General features: G+C 45.3%; 1 protein-coding gene across 2 annotated transcripts in view; it reads left to right on the top strand.

Moving 5' to 3' along the window:
- The window catches only part of ADAMTS20 (ADAM metallopeptidase with thrombospondin type 1 motif 20), a 406,022-nt gene that overhangs the window by 74,016 nt on the left and 311,070 nt on the right, over positions 1-20,936 (top strand). The gene's annotated exons all lie outside the window — the stretch shown is intronic.

Genomic DNA, 20,936 nt, shown 5'->3' with positions numbered 1-20,936 from the left:
CCATGTTACAATTCCAAGGCTTTTGGGCACATAATACTTTTTGTCTTCCCACCTCCATTTCTGTCAGTTATTTCAGGTCACTGAATTATGGTTATTTCTGTCAGTTATTATAGGTCATCCCAACTTTTCATCTCAATCCATCCAGTGTAAGGCCCAGAACAGTTCTGCCCAGCATACACCAACAGGAGGTCTGACTGGGACCTTAACCCCCCTAAAACCTTGCCGAAATCCAACTGGTCACATTGGTTTCATCCCAATGTGACCAGTTGGGATGTCCGAATGCTTACCTGGACAAACAAACAAACAAACAAACAAACCAACTAATTTTATATTTAAGATAATAAAAAAGTATAAATTGAAAATAGCAAAAGCTTTATTACATTAACTTTTTATTAGACAGCCATCAGACAACAAGAGTAATGACAGAAAATACATATGAAAAACACATATCAAGGTCATACGTTCAAAGTCATATTACAATATCACAATAACAATAGTGGCAGTACGATTTTGTCTTTTTTTGAGCAATAGATAAAAGGGAATTCAAGCATAGTTGAATGAAGATAAGACAAAACTCTCCAAGGTGTCTAAACACCCCATGTAGCACAAGTAAATAGACAAATAATGTATAACAAACATTATAATAGTACTAAAAAGAATATAAAAAAAATAAGTAAATAAATAAATAAATGCTAGAAGAAACAGTAAAGATAATGAGAAAGAAGAAGGAAGGAAAGAGAAAGGAAAGAGAAAAAGAAGGAGAAGGAAGAGAAGAGAAAAAAGAACAGGAAAGAGAAAGGGATAGCAAAAAGAACAAAAGATGAGTAAAGTCTCATAAACATACATTAACTTAACCAACTAACAACTATCAGCTGTGATGTATAATAAACAGTAAACGAGCAATACCGAATCATCAATCCTAGAGAGGAAAAACAAGCGCCTGATGGGGGTGTGTGGGGGGGGGGGGGGGTATAATCTGGACTCCAGAACACTTCATCATAACAACTATAAGCATCTCAATCTGGTGAGGGGGCATAATCAACCAAATGGAAGAGTAATGAAACCATAAAACCTCATGGTCCATAGAGACTGAAGTGGAGGTCGATGCCGACTTCAAGGATTCCATAGTTTTGGACACAAGGTCTTTAGCAGAGTCCACTGATGTGAAATCCCTTGGGCCTTGTAGGGTGAAGATGCACAGCCATGCAGGGTAAAGAAGAGCAAATCTAGTACCATTCTTCACCAGTTGAGAGCAGATCAGTGACATTTCTCTTCTGGCTCTTGAGACCCCGTGCGGAATAATCCTGGAATAGGAATAGTCTTTGACCATTCCAATGAAGAGGTCCCATATTCCTAGCAGTAGTCCATATCAGTTCCTTATGCCTAAAATTCAGACATTTGAAGATAACTGGGCGGGGTCTGGATTGGTTGGATTCGAGTGGTGGACCCATTCTATGTGCCCTCTCTATTTCAAGAGAAGACAATTCCTCCGGAATGCCCAATAGGACTGGTAAATCTAAAAGAAGGAATTTAAGGAGATCAAGGCCTTTCAACGACTCTTTAAGACCCACTATTCTCAGGTTATTCTGCCTCGATCTGTTCTCAAGGTGGTACATTTTCGACATATTTTGGCGAGAAAAGGAGAGAGAGAGAGAGAGACGACTTGCTCTTTGAGATCTTCGATTTCCTTGAAATTCACTCCAATCCTATTTTCATTCACTGATATCTGGTGCGACATAGAAACAAGTTCCGATTTCAGGTCTGAGACGGCTGACATAAACTTATCTGCCAGGGCATGTAAAAGAGGCTGCACTGTTTCCTTGATTGCTTTCACTATTTCTGAGTAAGAGGGTGGGGTGGGAGGAGCATTCGAAGGCATGGCAACTGGTAGTTCTGTCACTGTATCTAAACAATCTGAATCAGGCAACGGTAACGTAGATTCGTGGGCACAGCTCCCCTCGTTTACCCCCACTCTTGTAGGGTTGAGGTTTCGGTGCAGAAGAGTTTAAGAATTTGTCCACAATAAAACTTATAGTCACAGGGTATCACAGATGAGGTAATTACAATCTATCAGTATTGAATGCTTGAGAAACGTAACATCACAGCCGCGAACAGTGAAAGCTTACATTATGTAGTTATGCAGGATCAGTAAGCAAAACGGAGTGCATCCGTATGTCACTTGGGTGACAGTAATATGCAACTGTGCATATCCGATGTCATAAACAACACCTCCAATAGACGTGAGAGATCAGACAATGTAATTGATAGAGCGTCACAAACAGTAGGAAGGAGGTAGTGCCGTTGAGCAGCATCACCGAGCTGGCACTATGGCATACAGAGACTTGTAAGCGACTAGATGTAGACAAACCATCTCTCACGTATGGGGTGACGGGGGGGGAGGGAGGGGGTTTCTAGGTCGGCAGAAAGCACTTAGTGGTGTTAGACTGGAAGAGGTTTTGCTTGTAAAAGTGACACTGGAAGATCAATGTTTCAGGTAATGGAGATCAGGCACAGGTATCAGAAACAGTATGCTCCCAGGAGTGCCTTAATGCAGTAGGAGATAATCAGTATCAGCTATGAGCAAGGCACAAATAAAGAGGTACTGTAGGCATGAGAGAGGAAATTCCCAGGTGAATTGTTATTATGTTGGTAAGGGATCAGGCTAGCCACAGAATGGTGTCCCACAGCGAATACACTGGAGTTAGAGGGAAGCGCTGCACAATGAAACAGTTACTGCACTATATAGAAGATGCTCCACACAGTATTCTCTTTGCCACATTTGGTAAACAGGCAGCGCAATAAGAGGGACAGTGAGGGATGGTGAGGCAGAACAAGGCGAGGTGAGGGGCAGGAGCCAACTAACCTGATGACTCCCTAATGGACGCCAGCCACCCGTGGTGTATACTGCGGAAGACGGTGTAGAAAGCGCGGCACCGTAGCTCCTCTCAGACTCTCCCGCTGAGACACAGCTGCTCAGCCGCGGATCTCCAGCAGTTTGGGGGTACACAGTCAGAGTCCCTGCAGCCCGCAAAGGCCAGATGAACGTCCCCTGGCTCCGCAACCTCACACTAAAACACCCAGGCACACAGAAAGGTAAGGGAGGGTAGTAGGGAGCTGACAAATCCATCGTGGGCAGTAAAAAGAGCCCCGGTAAGAAGGAGCTCTTTCTTCCAGCATCTTACTCCCTCTCCAGTCAGGCCACGCCCCAGCTTTATTACATTTAATCAAAATATTTTACATTGCCTTGGCTGTAATAGCATGCAGCTTTTACATCATTCTACCACTCATAACTTGTGGTCTAATTCAGGTTGGATCGCAGTAAGCAATTTTTCGTCGCGGGATGGGGGGGAGGACGGGCAATGCTCCATTTCCAGGGAGGAGACGGAGCATTGCTGAGGCTGTGCGGCACAAACGGGTGCGGCCAAATGGGGGCATGTCGGGGCCGTGATCGTGGCAGCTTCATGAAATCACACGCAGCCGTCATGATTGCGAACATGGCAGCTGGACTTCTGCGGGCACAGCTAAGCTGGCAAGAGGCTTCCAAAGTTTCTGCCAGCAAGCAGAAATTGCAAAGAATTCACAATTTCTGCTTGTTGAACTGGGGGAGGCTCCGGTCACCAGTGATGGGCGGCCCCCAGTATGCGCTCCAAAGGATTGCAAATTCTGCTAATTAGCAGAATTTGCTATCCTTACTGAATTAGGCCCTTTATACTGTTCTGTTTACAGCATTTGGAAGATGACTAGGTGCTCCGATGTAAAGCAGGTGATATTCTGCCTTAATCTGTTGCTCTTGTTAAACTCGGTTTATACTGCTTCCTGGTCCTCTAACTGCATTTTGTGAAAGGTATTTTGTCACTCAGATGTGGTGGCTAAATATCCACCTATCATGTTTGTTCCCTGTGGTCACTGGAGTGAGCTTACAGTACTTACAGTAACCAACTCAATGAGCTGAAAGACTATATACTCTATGTTGGGGGTTTAACTGTATGCCATAATGGTAATGTGACATATAGAGCCTCCCAAATTATATAATAAGATGCATTAAAGTCCATGTAACAAATCCTGCAAACTTAAAAGTAATTTTGTTTATCTATCAATCAGTAATACAAATGCTACCAGTACACGGACCATCAGTATTATCCCTTGCACAGTAGAAGTGTCAGTTTGCATATTGAGATGTATTAAAAAGGATTAAATTCTACAGAGCCCTAATAGTCTCTCCATATTATTACCCTGACACCTTTGCTTTCTGATGGTTCAGTGTACACAAACTTTGTTTCTTGCACAAAATTATATAAAAAAAAATTGTATAAAATTATCTTCAGGCTGTGCAACAGGTGTATATGAAACATAAATGAATTTCTTGTATGTACACTTTGTGTCATGCACAAAATCATTAACAAATATTATATAAAATTACCTTCAGGCATACTTGCCTACCTGACCCTCTCCATGAGGGAGAAAATGTTCTGTTCCAGGACTTACCTGGTAATGTATGATTACCATCACCTGTGGTGAGCTAGTTAATTGATAAGAAAGGCGTTTCACCACAGGTGATGGCAATCATACATTACCAGGAAAGTCCAGGAACAGAGCATTTTCTCCCTCATGGAGAGGGTCAGGTAGGCAAGTATGCCTTCAGGCTGTGTGTGTATATGGCGTGTATGAAACATAAATGCATCCTGTGTTTAGACTTTTGTCCTATCCCCAAGATATGTCATTATGGTATGCAAATATTCCAAACTACTGAAAAATCCAAAGTACTTCTGGTCTCAAGCATTTCCGATATGGGAGATTCAATCTGTAATAAATTTGCTGTTTCCAGGTTTTTGCAACATACATTTCTTCAGAGATTTGGATGGCTTAGTAGTTTAAAAGGATTGAACTGTGAAGTGAATTAGTGAAAGTACTGTATAGTATCAGAAACAGGAATTGTGGAAACCGAATTAAGATTTTGAGGAAATACATTACATACTAAAGTATCACACAAACATATTCACAACACTGTATTTAGATGGTGAAATCCAGTTATGGGAGAATGACACCTTGGCCGGACCCGTGGTAACTTAGGGGGTAATTCAGAGTTAATTGCAGCAGCAAATTTGTTAGCAGTTGGGCAAAACCATGTACACTGCAGGTGAGGTAGATACATGTGCAGAGAGAGTTAGATTTGTGTGGGGTGTGTTCAAACTGAAATCTAAATTGCAGTGTAAAGATAAAGCAGCCAGTATTTACCCTGCACAGAAACAAAATAACCCACCCAAATCTAACTCTCTCTGCAAATGTTATATCTGCCACACCTGCAGTGCACATGGGTGGTCATTCCGAGTTGTTCGCTCGCTAGCAGTTTTTTGCAGCCGTGCAAACGCTATGCCGCCTCCCACTGGGAGTGTATTTTAGCATAGCAGAAGTGCGAAAGAAAGGAACGCAGTTTTAGAGTAGCTCAATACCTACTCAGCGCTTGCGATCACTGCAGACTATTCAGTTCCTGTTTTGACATCACGAACACGCCCTGCGTTCACCCAGCCACGCCTGCGTTTTTTCGAACACTCCCTGAAAACGGTCAGTTGACACCCAGAAACGCCCTCTTCCTGTCAATCACTCTGCGGCCAGCAGTGCCACTGAAAAGCTTTGCTAGACCTTGTGTGAAACTACATTGTTTGATGCAATAGTACGACGCACGTGCGCATTGCGCTGCATATGCATGCACAGAAGTGCCATTTTTTTGCCTGATCGCTGCGCAGCGAACGAATGCAGCTAGCGATCAACAAGCGGAATGACCCCCATGGTTTTGCCCAACTGCAAACAAATTTGCTGCTGCGATCAACTCTGAATTAGCCCCTTAGTACTGTGCCAATTGCTCCAAAAAGGAATATTTATGGCCTGTATCAGGCTCCTTTCTGTATTGTATGGAAAGTTATGACTAGCACCACCTGAAACACATTGGATAGATCTAATAGTTCATGAATAATTTTTTTACTGGAACAGTACTTATTTGCAACCATGAAATATAAGCAAGTCCTTCCAACATCTTTCCAATAGAAGGAGAAAGAAATCTTTTTATGAAGAGGACCGGAAAAGAATCACAGTATATATAGAGTGTACTGTTCTTACTGTGTGTTTAATTAATAAAATGTTATTTTATGCTCTCCTTTTTTTTTTTTTTTTAAGTGGAGCATTCGTTTTTTTGATTTCCACCTAAAATGATGCACTAAAAACATCCTCAACCGTACTTCCACGTCATTAGATTTGATTAAATTCATATTGGGGGAATTCAATTAACGCACACATAGTTCTGTTAACTTATCAAAGATTGTATATGGGGTTTGATTTAACAGCCTGAAGCAAAACATCAAGAAAAAAAATCATAATAAAACAGCATTTTTTTTCTCATGTGTAGCAAGGAAAAATTGCTCAGTTCCATGAACATCAGCATGCATGCGAGTCAGAATCAGTCCCTATGTCCCATGTATGCCATTTTTATTAATTAAAACCAACTTGCAGATTTGGCACCATAGTGCCTATTGGTGCATGTTAATCTTCTGTTTTGCTTTTGATATTATAGCATGCCATGCATTTCTTTACTCAATAGTGATGTGCTTTTCTGCTTATGTTTACGTACCCTCTCTGTGTCTTGAGGTAACTTATACCATGGTGTCTGCTGTAGACTGATTTGTCTTATATCCATCCTTACCACTCTTTTGTGAGAATACTACAACTATGGTGTTAAATCAATTAAGAGTGACCTATGCTGGGTACACATTAGGCCATCCGCCAAACTATTTGATGATCGGTATGTGCATACACACTTACCGATCGTCAGCCCAATATGTTGTGTCTGATGTCACAACTGGGTGGGCATTTAAATATGCCCGCCCAGTTGCGATGTCAGTCATCAGCAGCCTCTGTAGCAAGTATGTTGGCGGTCTGCCGACTATCGGCTTACACTGCATGATGCGCAGATATATCTGCAGATATATATCGGCCATTGGCTGTACTGTAGGGCCGACGCAATATGTCTGTGAACGATGTTGATCACCTATATATCAAGGGTACACACCTGCCGATGCCCATTATATATCAGCCGTTCAGTTGAATTGACATCCGCAAGTAAATATGGGTATATGCCACACCTGAGGAACAGCTGGACTCCTCGGGTCCGGGATGAGATCAGGCTGCGAGAGGGGCAAGTTCTGGGACCGTTGGTGGTGTTTCCATGATGTTGCAGTGGCTGCTCGCCCCCTTGTATCTAATTGAATTGACCCCTGTATGTTTATTTTGCCATATGAAACAGCTCAGACAGTTACAGTTTTTGATTGTGTTTTGCTTTTTTTGTTTTGTTTTTGTTTCGAAGGAAAGACATTTATAAATATCTCCACATATGCATATATAGCAGGTAGTCAATCTAGGAAACCGATCGCACCTAAATCCTGCTTCTTATTCACTGTCCTTGCATTCTAATACTATGCAACAGTTGCAGAATCATTGTATCACTATACATAGTGATTCACCCCTGTCTTAGCTGTCCTTTTGGTCTACTTAAAGAACAGGTTGACCTAGTTCTCTCTTTTCTTTTCCTTTCATGCTCACAAATAAAGAAGTAGTCTTCACAGTGTGTTAAAAGTGTAATGAGATGTGCATGTGAGAAAGCTAAACTAGAAAGAAATATTTAAACTTGCTGTTATAATTTAGGAGCTAGTGCAAAATTGTTTTTCTTATCTCTGCATTTCAATTACTGTATCAATCATTTTGCATTGCCTTAAAGGATATATATATATATTATTATATATATATATATATTATTATATATATATATATATAATATTTAAATTTTTAGATACAGTGATATTAAACCATAAATTACAGGATGAAAAGTATGAAGGGGATGTGGATAGTGGTGCCAAAAGAGTGGGAGGGGAGCTGATAGCCAGGAGCTTACTCCTGACTGGGCCTATTGGTGGGGCTTGGCCAGCTAAGGGTTAATTCCTAGTGCCATGCATAGTATTTCCAAATGTTATATTCAGTACTCTGGCCAGACAGCTGTCTTATTGGCTGTATGTGGGTTGATACATTTCTGCATGAGCAGATGCACCTTATTGTGAAGCACACCCACAGCACACATTCAGTTACATTTTTGGAACTACCCTTTTAAAAATGCACTGCTCAACCTTTGTGTGTTTTCAGGATCGGCTCGAAGTGAATATGATAAATCCAGTGACAATGCAACAGCAATATCCATCTTGTTATCTCTTTATTGATTTCAACTCAGTTTAGACTCCTAAGCTTCATGTTAAATTATTAAAAATTAATTATGAAACAAAGGTGACATTGGCTTGGTACAGTATTTATTACGTGTCATTATTATGTTTTGAATCTGGCCAGTGCAAAATAAGTTCTAAATATATTAATTTCTGTTGGAGTATGACAGTGGTTGCATCTTGAGTGACTGTACTGGTGGGACAGAAAATAGCAGTATGTCACAACTTATCTCTCTTTGTCATGGGGAAAATGGCTGGCTCCGGGGTTGCTGTGGCTGCAGTTTCGGCTCCTACAAGGTGACAGGAGCCGGGTGCAGCACGCGGCTCCTGTCATTGAGCAGTAGCTGGTATTTTGGTGTCACCACTCAGCGGGTGACACCTGGGTGCGGGCTGCACCCCCTGCACCCCACTTATGATGCCACTGAGTGTACTGTCTTCCTAATCCTCCATCTCATGCTATATATATATTTATTTCTGCTGCGGGGTACACTGGGCTCCACAAGGATAGACATTGGGGTGTAGAGTAGGTTCTTGATCCGAGGCACCAACAGGCTCAAAAGCTTTGACTGACTGTTCCCAAGATGCACCACCTCCTCTATAACCCCGCCTCCCTCCACAGGAGCTCAGTTTTGTAGTTGGTGCCGCAGATAGCAGGCACATAACAGAGGGGCTGCTCCAGGCAGCCCTAAGAAAAGCTTTTTTATGAAGAAAAGTGAAGACTTCAAGGGCTGCAGCAGTGTGTAGATGTCAGGAGACATTCACTGCTGCAGCTCCATCTCTCTCCAGTGGCGTTGTACTCTCCCGCGCCCTGGTTGCCGGGTAACTACAGCGGGAGGCTCCAGTTTTCTTCTGGTCAGGCACACACGACTGGGGCTCTCCGGGATCGCATGGCCGCGCTTCGGGAGGTGGTGAGTGGGTCCCGCTCACGGGACCCGTGCTGTATCGTGATCCGGCGCGGCCGGTGGAAGGCGGGCCGCGCGCGCTGGCGGTGGACACTGTGGCAGTACAGGCGATCCCACTAGATCACCAGGGCATGGGTGCAGGTCAGGTTTTCTCTTTAAACCTTTTTATTTGTAGCCCGCAGTACCAGGTGGTTTTGCCAGCAGAGGGGATAAGGCTTAGATCTGGAGCCCCTCCCCCAGCCCCAGGGTGCCATTTCCAGTAAATGTTCCCGCCCTGGAGCTGTATATCTGTCTCTCTTTCACTCCCTGTCAGTGTTTGGACGCCATTTCTCTCAGCTACACTGTTCCTGGGACTGCTTGGGCAAATCCTCCTTTGTAAAGCCGCCTGGTAGTCAGCGCTGTGTCTTTACAAGACACTTAAGTATTCTACATGTCATTTAGACAGTGATAGTTAAGAAAGAGTGCATTTAGTCAGCGTTCTCTGGTACAAGTACCTGTGATATACATCCAGTTCTTACTGTGCAGTGTTATATCTATTGACTACATAGCTATATATATATAAGCTAGTCCAGTGCAGTATTATTGTTGGTAATAACCTCTGCATTGTATAACTGTGACTATATGTGTGTGCATTAGCTTGCTGGGTGATTTCCATTTCGTGTCTCTCACTCAACTTGCTATCCCTATATTCTATAACCTGAGGGGGCTTGGTGCGTCAGGTTTATAATAATATAATATAGGATATTCACAAGATATACTCTAATTTGTATTTTCTCTGTGATTTTAGTCACCATATCTCTCCTGTATCCCTGCTTGTGCTGACTACACTGCGCAGGGGTTTGGGCAAGAGGTATTGTGCTGCTGACAATTGTACTGTGTTACCTGATATTGCAAGTCATATCATGTCTGCTTCTGAAGGTAATGGTTCTGGGGCTGAACACACTACCGGTGTTGCTGACGCCACAGATCCCTATGAGGAGAATATAGCAGCTGCGGGCTCTGGTTCTGGGGGCTCCTTGCCCCCCAGTGGAACTGTGGCAACGGAGGTCCATAATGACCCGCCGTGGGCTACTTTCTCCACACTTCTGAATATGCTAGTTACTAAACTAACGCCCCCTATGGGACCTCATATGCCGGTCCAACCGTATGTGGTCCCCGCGGCTAACCCGCCGTGGGCAGATAACTTGTCTGCTCAATTGAATAAATTGAACCAGTCCTTGACTACTAAAAAGTCTGACCCTCGCTCGCCTAAGACCAAGGGGTCCTCTAAGCGAGCTCTTACCTCCTCACAATCCACTGCTGTCACTGACACTTCGTCTGATGAAGATGGCGCTTACACTGACCCCACAGATTCTGACATAGATACTGCTGATGGGGAGGGTAGTTCACATGTGGATGTTCCTGATCTTTTGGATGCTATTAAGTTGATTCTACAGATTACGGATTGTCCGTCCCTCCTAAGAAACCAGATAGGTACAAGCATCAGAAGGTGGTTAAACAAGTTTTACCTCATTCTGACCACCTAGTGGATTTACGTCAGGAATCCTGGGGTAACCCAGGGAAGAAGTTTGTGCCTCAAAAGAAGATGCTGGCTCACTATCCCCTCGTGCCAGAGCTGTCTACAAATTGGGAAACGCGTCCTCCAGTGGACTCGCATGTGGCTAGGATGGTGGTTTCCTCAGCTCTACCTGTCACTACCTTCACGTCTCTAAAAGAGCATACGGATAAACGTGTGGAGGGTTGTCTGAAAGCGACACGGGTGCTGCACAAAGGCCCACTATTGCAGCAACATGGGCTGCAGAGGCTATTGAAGCATGGGCCCTAGAGTTGGAAGCTGAAATCTCTTCTGACCATGCTAGATAATACTTGTCATATATTGTCACAGCTTCTCACTGTATTAAAGATGCAGCTTCTGATGCCGGTATTCTAGCAGCCAAGGCCTCTACTACGTCAGTCCTGGCTCGCCGGATATTGTGGCTGAGATCCTGGTCTGTGGATCTGGACTCTAGAAAAACCCTGGAGGTACTCCCTTTCAAGGGAGATATTCTGTTTGGGGAGGATTTAAGTAAGATAGTGGCTGACTTGGCTACTGCCAAAACTGCCTGTCTGCCAAGTACCGCTCCTTCTGTGTTGAAGGCTAAAGGTACTTCCTTTCATCCCTTTCGACCTTCAGGTAAAGCAAAAGGTCAGGCGTACCACAAGCAGGCCCGCACTTCCAAACCTGGTCAGCCAAAGCCCAAAAGAGCCTGGGCTGCCCGTCAGCCAGCTTCCAAGACCGATAAGCTTGCCGCATGACGGGGCGGGCCTCCCCCTGGGGGATCCCAGGGTGGGGGGCCGGCTTCTAGGGTATACCCAGGAATGGTTGAAGACCACTTCAGATGCCTGGGTACAGGAAGTCATCACTCGAGGTTGCGCCATAGCCTTCAAAAACCGCCCCCCTCATCAATTTTGCCTGACAGATGTCCCGCTGGACCAGACAAAGGCAAAAACTCTACATTCGGTGGTACAGACCCTCCTGGACACAGGAGTGGTAGTACAGGTGCCTCTTGCTCAGAGAGTCCGGGGGTACTATTCTCCGCTGTTTCTAGTCCCGAAACCGAATGGGTCCTCCCGGCCCATTCTCAACCTCAAGGCATTGAACAAGTTTGTGAAAGTCTCCAAGTTCCGTATGGAAACCCTTCGCTCTATAGTTCTGGCCTTGGAACCTGGGGATTATATGGTCTCCCTGGATATACAGGATGCTTACCTGCATATTCCTATAGCAGTGTCGCATCAGCAATACCTGAGGTTTGCGGTTGGCAACCTCCATTACCAGTTTCGGGCGTTACCTTTTGGTTTAACTACGGCTCCGCGAGTCTTCACCAAAGTTATGGCGGTGATGACGGTGGTACTCCACCGTCAAGGGGTCAAGATCCTACCGTATCTGGGCGACTTGTTGATCCTGGCAAATTCCCCAGAACTTCTCCTGCGTCATCTGGATATGACTGTCCGGTTTCTGCAAGCCCACGGGTGGCTCATCAACTGGCAGAAATCCTCCCTGGTCCCTGCTCCGAGCATGGTGCACCTGGGAGCGCTATTGGACACTCACAACCAGCAGTTGTTCTTGTCTCAGGAGAAAGGCCTGAAGCTTCAGGACAGGATTCGTTGCTTAATTTCTCGTCCGCAAGTATCGATACATTCGGCAATGCAGGTGCTGGGCCTCATGGTGTCAGCATTCGACATGGTAGAGTATGCTCAATTCCATTCTCGCCCCCTCCAGCGGCTGATTCTGGCCTGCCTCACCGGACCAGATCTCACATGATCTCATTGACTCCGGAGGTCCGTCTGTCGCTGCACTGGTGGCTCCAGGACCAACGATTGTGCAGGGGCGTCCCTTCTGGATATCCGACTGGGTCAAGTTGACGACAGATGCCAGTCTAATGGGTTGGGGCGCGGTGCTGGAGCAACACTCCCTTTAGGGTCGGTGGACCAAGGAGGAGTCTCTCCTCCCGATCAACATTCTGGAATTGCGGGCAGTCTTCAACTCATTGAACCTGGCCCAGCATTTAATTCTGAACCGTCCTATTCAAGTACAATCGGACAACGCCACCACGGTGGCTTACATAAATCATCAAGGCGGCACTCGAAGCCGCTTGACAATGAAGGAAGCCTCACGGATTCTTCAATGGGCGGAACGCCATCTACCGGCCATATCGGCGATATTCATTCCGGGAGTCCTGAATTGGGAAGCGGACTTTCTCAGTCGTCTGGATGTACACGCCGGAGAGTGGGGCCTCAATCCAGAAGTGTTTCAACTCCTAGTGGAAAAGTGGGGCCTTCCAGACGTGGATCTGATGGCGTCTCGACACAATCACAAGGTTCCGATCTTCGGAGCAAGGACAATGGATCCTCAAGCAGCCTTCGTGGATGCGCTGGCGGTGCCGTGGAGGTTTCGGCGGCCGTACGTGTTCCCTCCGGTGTCACTCCTGCCCAGGGTAATTCGGAAGTTCAAGCAAGAAAGAGGAATCCTGCTTCTCATAGCTCCAGCGTGGCCCAGACGGCACTGGTTCTCAGACCTGCAGGGCCTATCGTCAGAGCGTCCAATCCTACTTCCACAATGCCCAGACCTCCTCGTTCAGGGCCCCTGTGTCTACCAGGACCTAGCCCGGCTGTCTTTGACGGCGTGGGTCTTGACGCTTCCGTCGTGAGGGCTAAAGGGTTTTCTGAGGTGCTCATTCAAACTATGTTGCGGGCCCGGAAACCGGCTTCTGCTCGGATTTAACATAGGGTCTGGCATTCTTACTTTGTTTGGTGCGCATCTAACAATTATGACGCTTCCAAGTTAAGTACAGCCAAGTTATTGGCTTTTCTTCGGCAGGGTCTGGACTTAGGCCTGTGTCTGACCTCCCTCAAGGTTCAAATTTCTGCCTTGTCGGTGTGGTTTCAGAGAAAAATTGCGACCTTACCTGATGTGCATACCTTTACTCAGGGTGTGTTGCGTATCCAACCTCCCTATGTCCCGCCTGTGGCTCCTTGGGACTTGTCGTGGTTTTGGAGGCATTACAAGAGTCTCCGTTTGAACCTCTTGGTTCAGCTGATCTTAAGTGGCTTTCCCTTAAGGTGGTGTTTCTGCTTGCTGTTGCCTCAGCTAGAAGAGTGTCGAATTTGGGTGCCTTGTCTTGTAGTTCCCCATATCTGATATTTCACCGTGACCAGGCGGTTCTTAGGACTCGTCCCGGTTATTTGCCTAAGGTGGTTTCTTCGTTCCACCTTAATCAGGAGATTGTGGTTCCGGCACTTGTTTCTCCTGATCTGTCTCCCAAAGAGCGGTCTTTGGATGTGGTACGTGCTCTCCATATCTATGTGAAGAGAACTCCTTCTATTAGGAAATCTGATTCTCTCTTTGTTCTGTTTGGGTTTCACAAACGGGTCTGGCCTGCTCACAAGCAGACTTTGGCCAGATGGATTAGAATGGTGATTACACATGCTTACGTAAGGGCTGGTATGTCAGCTCCTGCTCACATTATGGCCCATTCTACTCGGTCCTTTGGACCTTCTTGGGCGACCCGCCGTGGTGCGACCCTTGAACAATTGTGCAAGGCGGCTACGTGGTCCTCAGTGAACACGTTCATAAGGTTCTATTCTATGCCTTCAATACTGCCGCTTCCCAGGATGCTTCCTTTGGACGCCGGGTTCTTGTGCCCGTTACAGTGCGTCCCCTCCCATAAGGAACTGCTTTAGGACATCCCCAATGTCTATCCTTGTGGAGCCCAGTGTACCCCGCAGCAGAAAACGAGTTTTATGGTAAGAACTTACCTTTGTTAAAACTCTTTCTTCGAGGTACACTGGGCTCCACAAGGCGCCCACCCTGACGCACTTATCTTCTTTGGGTTGGTATGGCATTAGCCGCTGACACTTCTCCTGTTATGAGAATGTGTTGCTTGTGGCTACTAACTGTTGTTGTCTCTTTTCCTGCTACTGCATTGGGCTGGTTAACTAAAAACTGAGCTCCTGTGCAGGGAGGCGGGGTTATAGAGGAGGCGGCGCTATGCATCTTGGGAACAGTCAAAGCTTTTGAGCCTGTTCGTGCCTTGGATCAAGATCCTACTCTACACCCCAATGTCTATCCTTGTGGAGCCCAGTGTACCTCACAGAAAGAGTTTTAACAAAGGTAAGTTCTTACCATAAAACTAGTTTTATATATATATATATATATATATGTATATAAAATGGTATATTTAAAGCTTTTTGTCCTGCATGTTTGATTCTTGAACAGAGAAGTATATTAAGCAACAGATTTTGGGCCCAGACATAGGAGTATAGAGTAATATGCTGTAGATCATTTTCCACTAAACTCTTCAGAGTTCATGTGGGTAATCCAGCACTGTATTTCATAGGGAGTAAAGAATGAAAAATGAAAAAAAAAAATAAGAGATAGCTTAAATTAGCAATGCCTAAACTGAATAATAACAATTATCTGTTGGAAATATTTAATGTTTTGTGATCTAGAAAAGATTGTGGAAGTTATTAATACAATGCACAAAATGGAAAGCTGCTCAATCAGATTGTAATGTCACTCAGGTGCTAAAAGGGAGGGCTAATTCTGTGTAGGAAAAAACTATGTGTTCCCTAATGCACACCGAGTGAAAAATATTACTACATAATAGTCAGATAATACGTAGATCTTAGTTGCGTATATCTGCAGATATAGGGTTAAGCCCCCAGGCCGATCGACAAGGCTTCTCCGTCACTGGGGGTCCCTAATACTAGGTATGGGTCCAGGGCGCAGGACCCCACGATGTCGGCATAGGTCGGCCACCCCAGGTCAGCACACAGGTGAGAATTAATAGGGGTTAATAAGAAGCACAGAAGTGCTATGTAAGTGGTGTGATTAAAATAATATATACAAAGTGATAGGGAAAATCATAAGTGTTAATAAAGTGTTAGGGTGTGCCGACCTGAAGCAGCCCAGCCATACCGACACAGGGGCCACCGCACCCCACACCCACCCCATAAATAATTACAAATATGTCTGGGTTAAATTCCCAGTGTAGTCCACATGGTAATGGCTCCTACAGCATCTGAGAGCTGGCTTACCTGGGGATACCCCTGGCTTCCCCTATGGCACTCTGGAGTCAGCAATCCCTCCTAATGCTGACCCATCCATGCCTCTCTAAATACAATGCACAAAATGGAAAGCTGCTCAATCAGATTGTAATGTCACTCAGGTGCTAAAAGGGAGGGGTAATTCTGTGTAGGAAAAAACGATGTGATCCCTAATGCACACCGAGTGAAAAATATTACTACATAATAGTCAGATAATACGGAGATCTTAGTTGCGTATATCTGCAGGTATAGGGTTAAGCCCTCAGGCCGATCGACAAGGCTTCTCCGTCACTGGGGGTCCCTAATACTAGGTATGGGTCCGGGGCGCAGGACCCCACGATGTCGGCACAGGTCGGCCACCCCAGGTCAGCACACAGGTGAGAATTAATAGGGGTTAATAAGAAGCACAGAAGTGCTATGTAAGTGGTGTGATTAAAATAATATATACAAAGTGATAGGGAAAATCATAAGTGTTAATAAAGTGTTAGGGTGTGCCGACCTGAAGCAGCCCAGCCATACCGACACAGGGGCCACCGCACCCCACACCCACCCCATAAATAATTACAAATATGTCTGGGTTAAATTCCCAGTGTAAGGCCACATGGTAATGGCTCCTACAGCATCTGAGAGCCAGCTTACCTGGGGATACCCCTGGCTTCCCCTATGGCACTCTGGAGTCAGCAATCCCTCCTAATGCTGAACCATCCATGCCTCTCTAAATACAATGCACAAAATGGAAAGCTGCTCAATCAGATTGTAATGTCACTCAGGTGCTAAAAGGGAGGGGTAATTCTGTGTAGGAAAAAACGATGTGTTCCCTAATGCACACCGAGTGAAAAATATTACTACATAATAGTCAGATAATACGGAGATCTTAGTTGCGTATATCTGCAGATATAGGGTTAAGCCCCCAGGCCGATCGACAAGGCTTCTCCGTCACTGGGGGTCCCTAATACTAGGTATGGGTACAGGGCGCAGGACCCCACGATGTCGGCACAGGTCGGCCACCCCAGGTCAGCACACAGGTGAGAATTAATAGGGGTTAATAAGAAGCACAGAAGTGCTATGTAAGTGGTGTGATTAAAATAATATATACAAAGTGATAGGGAAAATCATAAGTGTTAATAAAGTGTTAGGGTGTGCCGACCTGAAGCAGCCCAGCCATACCGACACAGGGGCCACCGCACCCCACACCCACCCCATAAATAATTACAAATATGTCTGGGTTAAATTCCCAGTGTAAGGCCACATGGTAATGGATCCTACAGCATCTGAGAGCCAGCTTACCTGGGGATACCCCTGGCTTCCCCTATGGCACTCTGGAGTCAGCAATCCCTCCTAATGCTGACCCATCCATGCCTCTCTAAATACAATGCACAAAATGGAAAGCTGCTCAATCAGATTGTAATGTCACTCAGGTGCTAAAAGGGAGGGGTAATTCTGTGTAGGAAAAAACGATGTGTTCCCTAATGCACACTGAGTGAAAAATATTACTACATAATAGTCAGATAATACGGAGATCTTAGTTGCGTATATCTGCAGGTATAGGGTTAAGCCCCCAGGCCGATCGACAAGGCTTCTCCGTCACTGGGGGTCCCTAATACTAGGTATGGGTCCGGGGCGCAGGACCCCACGATGTCGGCACAGGTCGGCCACCCCAGGTCAGCACACAGGTGAGAATTAATAGGGGTTAATAAGAAGCACAGAAGTGCTATGTAAGTGGTGTGATTAAAATAATATATACAAAGTGATAGGGAAAATCATAAGTGTTAATAAAGTGTTAGGGTGTGCCGACCTGAAGCAGCCCAGCCATACCGACACAGGGGCCACAGCACCCCACACCCACCCCATAAATAATTACAAATATGTCTGGGTTAAATTCCCAGTGTAAGGCCACATGGTAATGGCTCCTACAGCATCTGAGAGCCAGCTTACCTGGGGATACCCCTGGCTTCCCCTATGGCACTCTGGAGTCAGCAATCCCTCCTAATGCTGACCCATCCATGCCTCTCTAAATACAATGCACAAAATGGAAAGCTGCTCAATCAGATTGTAATGTCACTCAGGTGCTAAAAGTTAGGGGTAATTCTGTGTAGGAAAAAACTATGTGTTCCCTAATGCACACCGGGTGAAAAATATTACTACATAATAGTCAGATAATACGGAGATCTTAGTTGCGTATATCTGCAGATATAGGGTTAAGCCCCCAGGCCGATCGACAAGGCTTCTCCGTCACTGGGGGTTCCTAATACTAGGTATGGGTCCGGGGCGCAGGACCCCACGATGTCGGCACAGGTCGGCCACCCCAGGTCAGCACACAGGTGAGAATTAATAGGGGTTAATAAGAAGCACAGAAGTGCTATGTAAGTGGTGTGATTAAAATAATATATACAAAGTGATAGGGAAAATCATAAGTGTTAATAAAGTGTTAGGGTGTGCTGACCTGAAGCAGCCCAGCCATACCGACACAGGGGCCACCGCACCCCACACCCACCCCATAAATAATTACAAATATGTCTGGGTTAAATTCCCAGTGTAAGGCCACATGGTAATGGCTCCTACAGCATCTGAGAGCCAGCTTACCTGGGGATACCCCTGGCTTCCCCTATGGCACTCTGGAGTCAGCAATCCCTCCTAATGCTGACCCATCCATGCCTCTCTAAATACAGTGCACAAAATGGAAAGCTGCTTAATCAGATTGTAATGTCACTCAGGTGCTGAAAGGGAGGGGTAATTCTGTGTAGGAAAAAACGATGTGTTCCCTAATGCACACCGAGTGAAAAATATTACTACATAATAGTCAGATAATACGGAGATCTTAGTTGCGTATATCTGCAGGTATAGGGTTAAGCCCCCAGGCCGATCGACAAGGCTTCTCCGTCACTGGGGGTCCCTAATACTAGGTATGGGTCCGGGGCGCAGGACCCCACGATGTCGGCACAGGTCAGCCACCCCAGGTCAGCACACAGGTGAGAATTAATAGGGGTTAATAAGAAGCACAGAAGTGCTATGTAAGTGGTGTGATTAAAATAATATATACAAAGTGATAGGGAAAATCATAAGTGTTAATAAAGTGTTAGGGTGTGCTGACCTGAAGCAGCCCAGCCATACCGACACAGGGGCCACCGCACCCCACACCCACCCCATAAATAATTACAAATATGTCTGGGTTAAATTCCCAGTGTAAGGCCACATGGTAATGGCTCCTACAGCATCTGAGAGCCAGCTTACCTGGGGATACCCCTGGCTTCCCCTATGGCACTCTGTAGTCAGCAATCCCTCCTAATGCTGACCCATCCATGTCTCTCTAAATACAATGCACAAAATGGAAAGCTGCTCAATCAGATTGTAATGTCACTCAGGTGCTAAAAGTTAGGGGTAATTCTGTGTAGGAAAAAACTATGTGTTCCCTAATGCACACCGAGTAAAAAATATTACTACATAATAGTCAGATAATACGGAGATCTTAGTTGCGTATATCTGCAGATATAGGGTTAAGCCCCCAGGCCGATCGACAAGGCTTCTCCGTCACTGGGGGTCCCTAATACTAGGTATGGGTCCGGGGCGCAGGACCCCACGATGTCGGCACAGGTCGGCCACCCCAGGTCAGCACACAGGTGAGAATTAATAGGGGTTAATAAGAAGCACAGAAGTGCTATGTAAGTGGTGTGATTAAAATAATATATACAAAGTGATAGGGAAAATCATAAGTGTTAATTAAGTGTTAGGGTGTGCCGACCTGAAGCAGCCCAGCCATACCGACACAGGGGCCAACGCACCCCACACCCACCCCATAAATAATTACAAATATGTCTGGGTTAAATTCCCAGTGTTAGGCCACATGGTAATGGCTATTTCACTATTATTCACTAAATCACTATTATTAATACAAACAAATCAGTGATTAATAACTAAATTGGGATAAAAAAAGCAGGACTTGTAGGTACTCAAACCTGGTGCAAGTGGGCTGATAATTATGGTGACAGGCTGATTGATTGAAACCATACACCCAATAATGCAATAAAGTAAAACTATTGTGGTTGTGATTTAAAAGCAAAAATACAGTGTACTGAAATTTTTATTTTTTTTTAAATAAAAAATAAAGTGTGTTTACTACTCTGTTTGGGTAGGGAAAGGCTACCCATATGTTCATCAGTGTAGACCGGTAATGTATATTAATTGTTTACTTAACTTACAGTCAAGTCACCCCTCTTGTTACAGTTCTGATACATTAACTTCTGTTAAACCCCTTTCACATCGCACAAATAACCCGGTATCGACACGGCACGCGTCAGTGTGCGATGTGAAAGCACTTTCCGAGAATTAGCGGGTCGTCTGACCCGGTAATTCAACCCGGTATAAAAGAAGGATTATACCCTGGTTGAATACCGGGTCAGGTGCAGTGTGAATGGGAGCCGCATCGATGCGACGCGGTTCCCATTCACAGCAGAGGGAGAGGCGGCGCAGAAGATGAGCTCATCTCCCAGCGCCACCTCCACCCCTGCCCCTGCTGCTGCTGCGCCCCCCCCCCCGCTGCTATGGCAACCGACCCGGTATATCATCGGGTCGGAAAGCCAGCAAAGGAGCGCAAATGCCGGATCCCACCCGGTAAGGACACGTTTCTTTTACCGGGTGGGATCCGGCATTTGCGATCTGAATGCGGTATTACTTGCATGGAGATGAAGTAGCATACTTGTGCAGTGTTGGCTGCATCTTGCATTTGTAGCTAAATCTGAATAGTTCACAAAGTGTAATATTTTTTTGTCTGGCCACATTTGCATATAACTCTAAATAAGGATCAGAGAAACTGAGTTACATGTATCTGAAACCAGGTAATTGTTGGGAGATTGATTTCCCCAATACAGATGTGTCCTCTTACATCCTTGCTGCATTCATGCTAACAGCCCTTCAAGTCGTGACATGACATGGTGGGACTCGGTAACGCTGAGCATCTTTTTTTGCATTTTTGTAAAATGTGTCTTAGGTGCAATGTAATGCAATATGATGCATGAGCAGCTTCTGCTGATTAAAATAATATGTGTTATGCCTATATTCTGTGTGTAATTGTGGCTGTATCTGCATCCGAAATACCACGTTAAGGAAAACAAAGAAGCATAATATTTTGTATGCAAATTCAATCGCAGTCACATACAGAATATAGGCATGCTGCATATCATTGTAGTCAGCAGAA

This window comes from Pseudophryne corroboree, chromosome 6, assembly GCF_028390025.1.
Source record: "Pseudophryne corroboree isolate aPseCor3 chromosome 6, aPseCor3.hap2, whole genome shotgun sequence".
NCBI classification, from domain to species: Eukaryota; Metazoa; Chordata; class Amphibia; order Anura; family Myobatrachidae; genus Pseudophryne; species Pseudophryne corroboree.
Note: the sequence above shows the minus strand (reverse complement) of the source record. Positions and strands in the feature narration are given on the sequence as shown.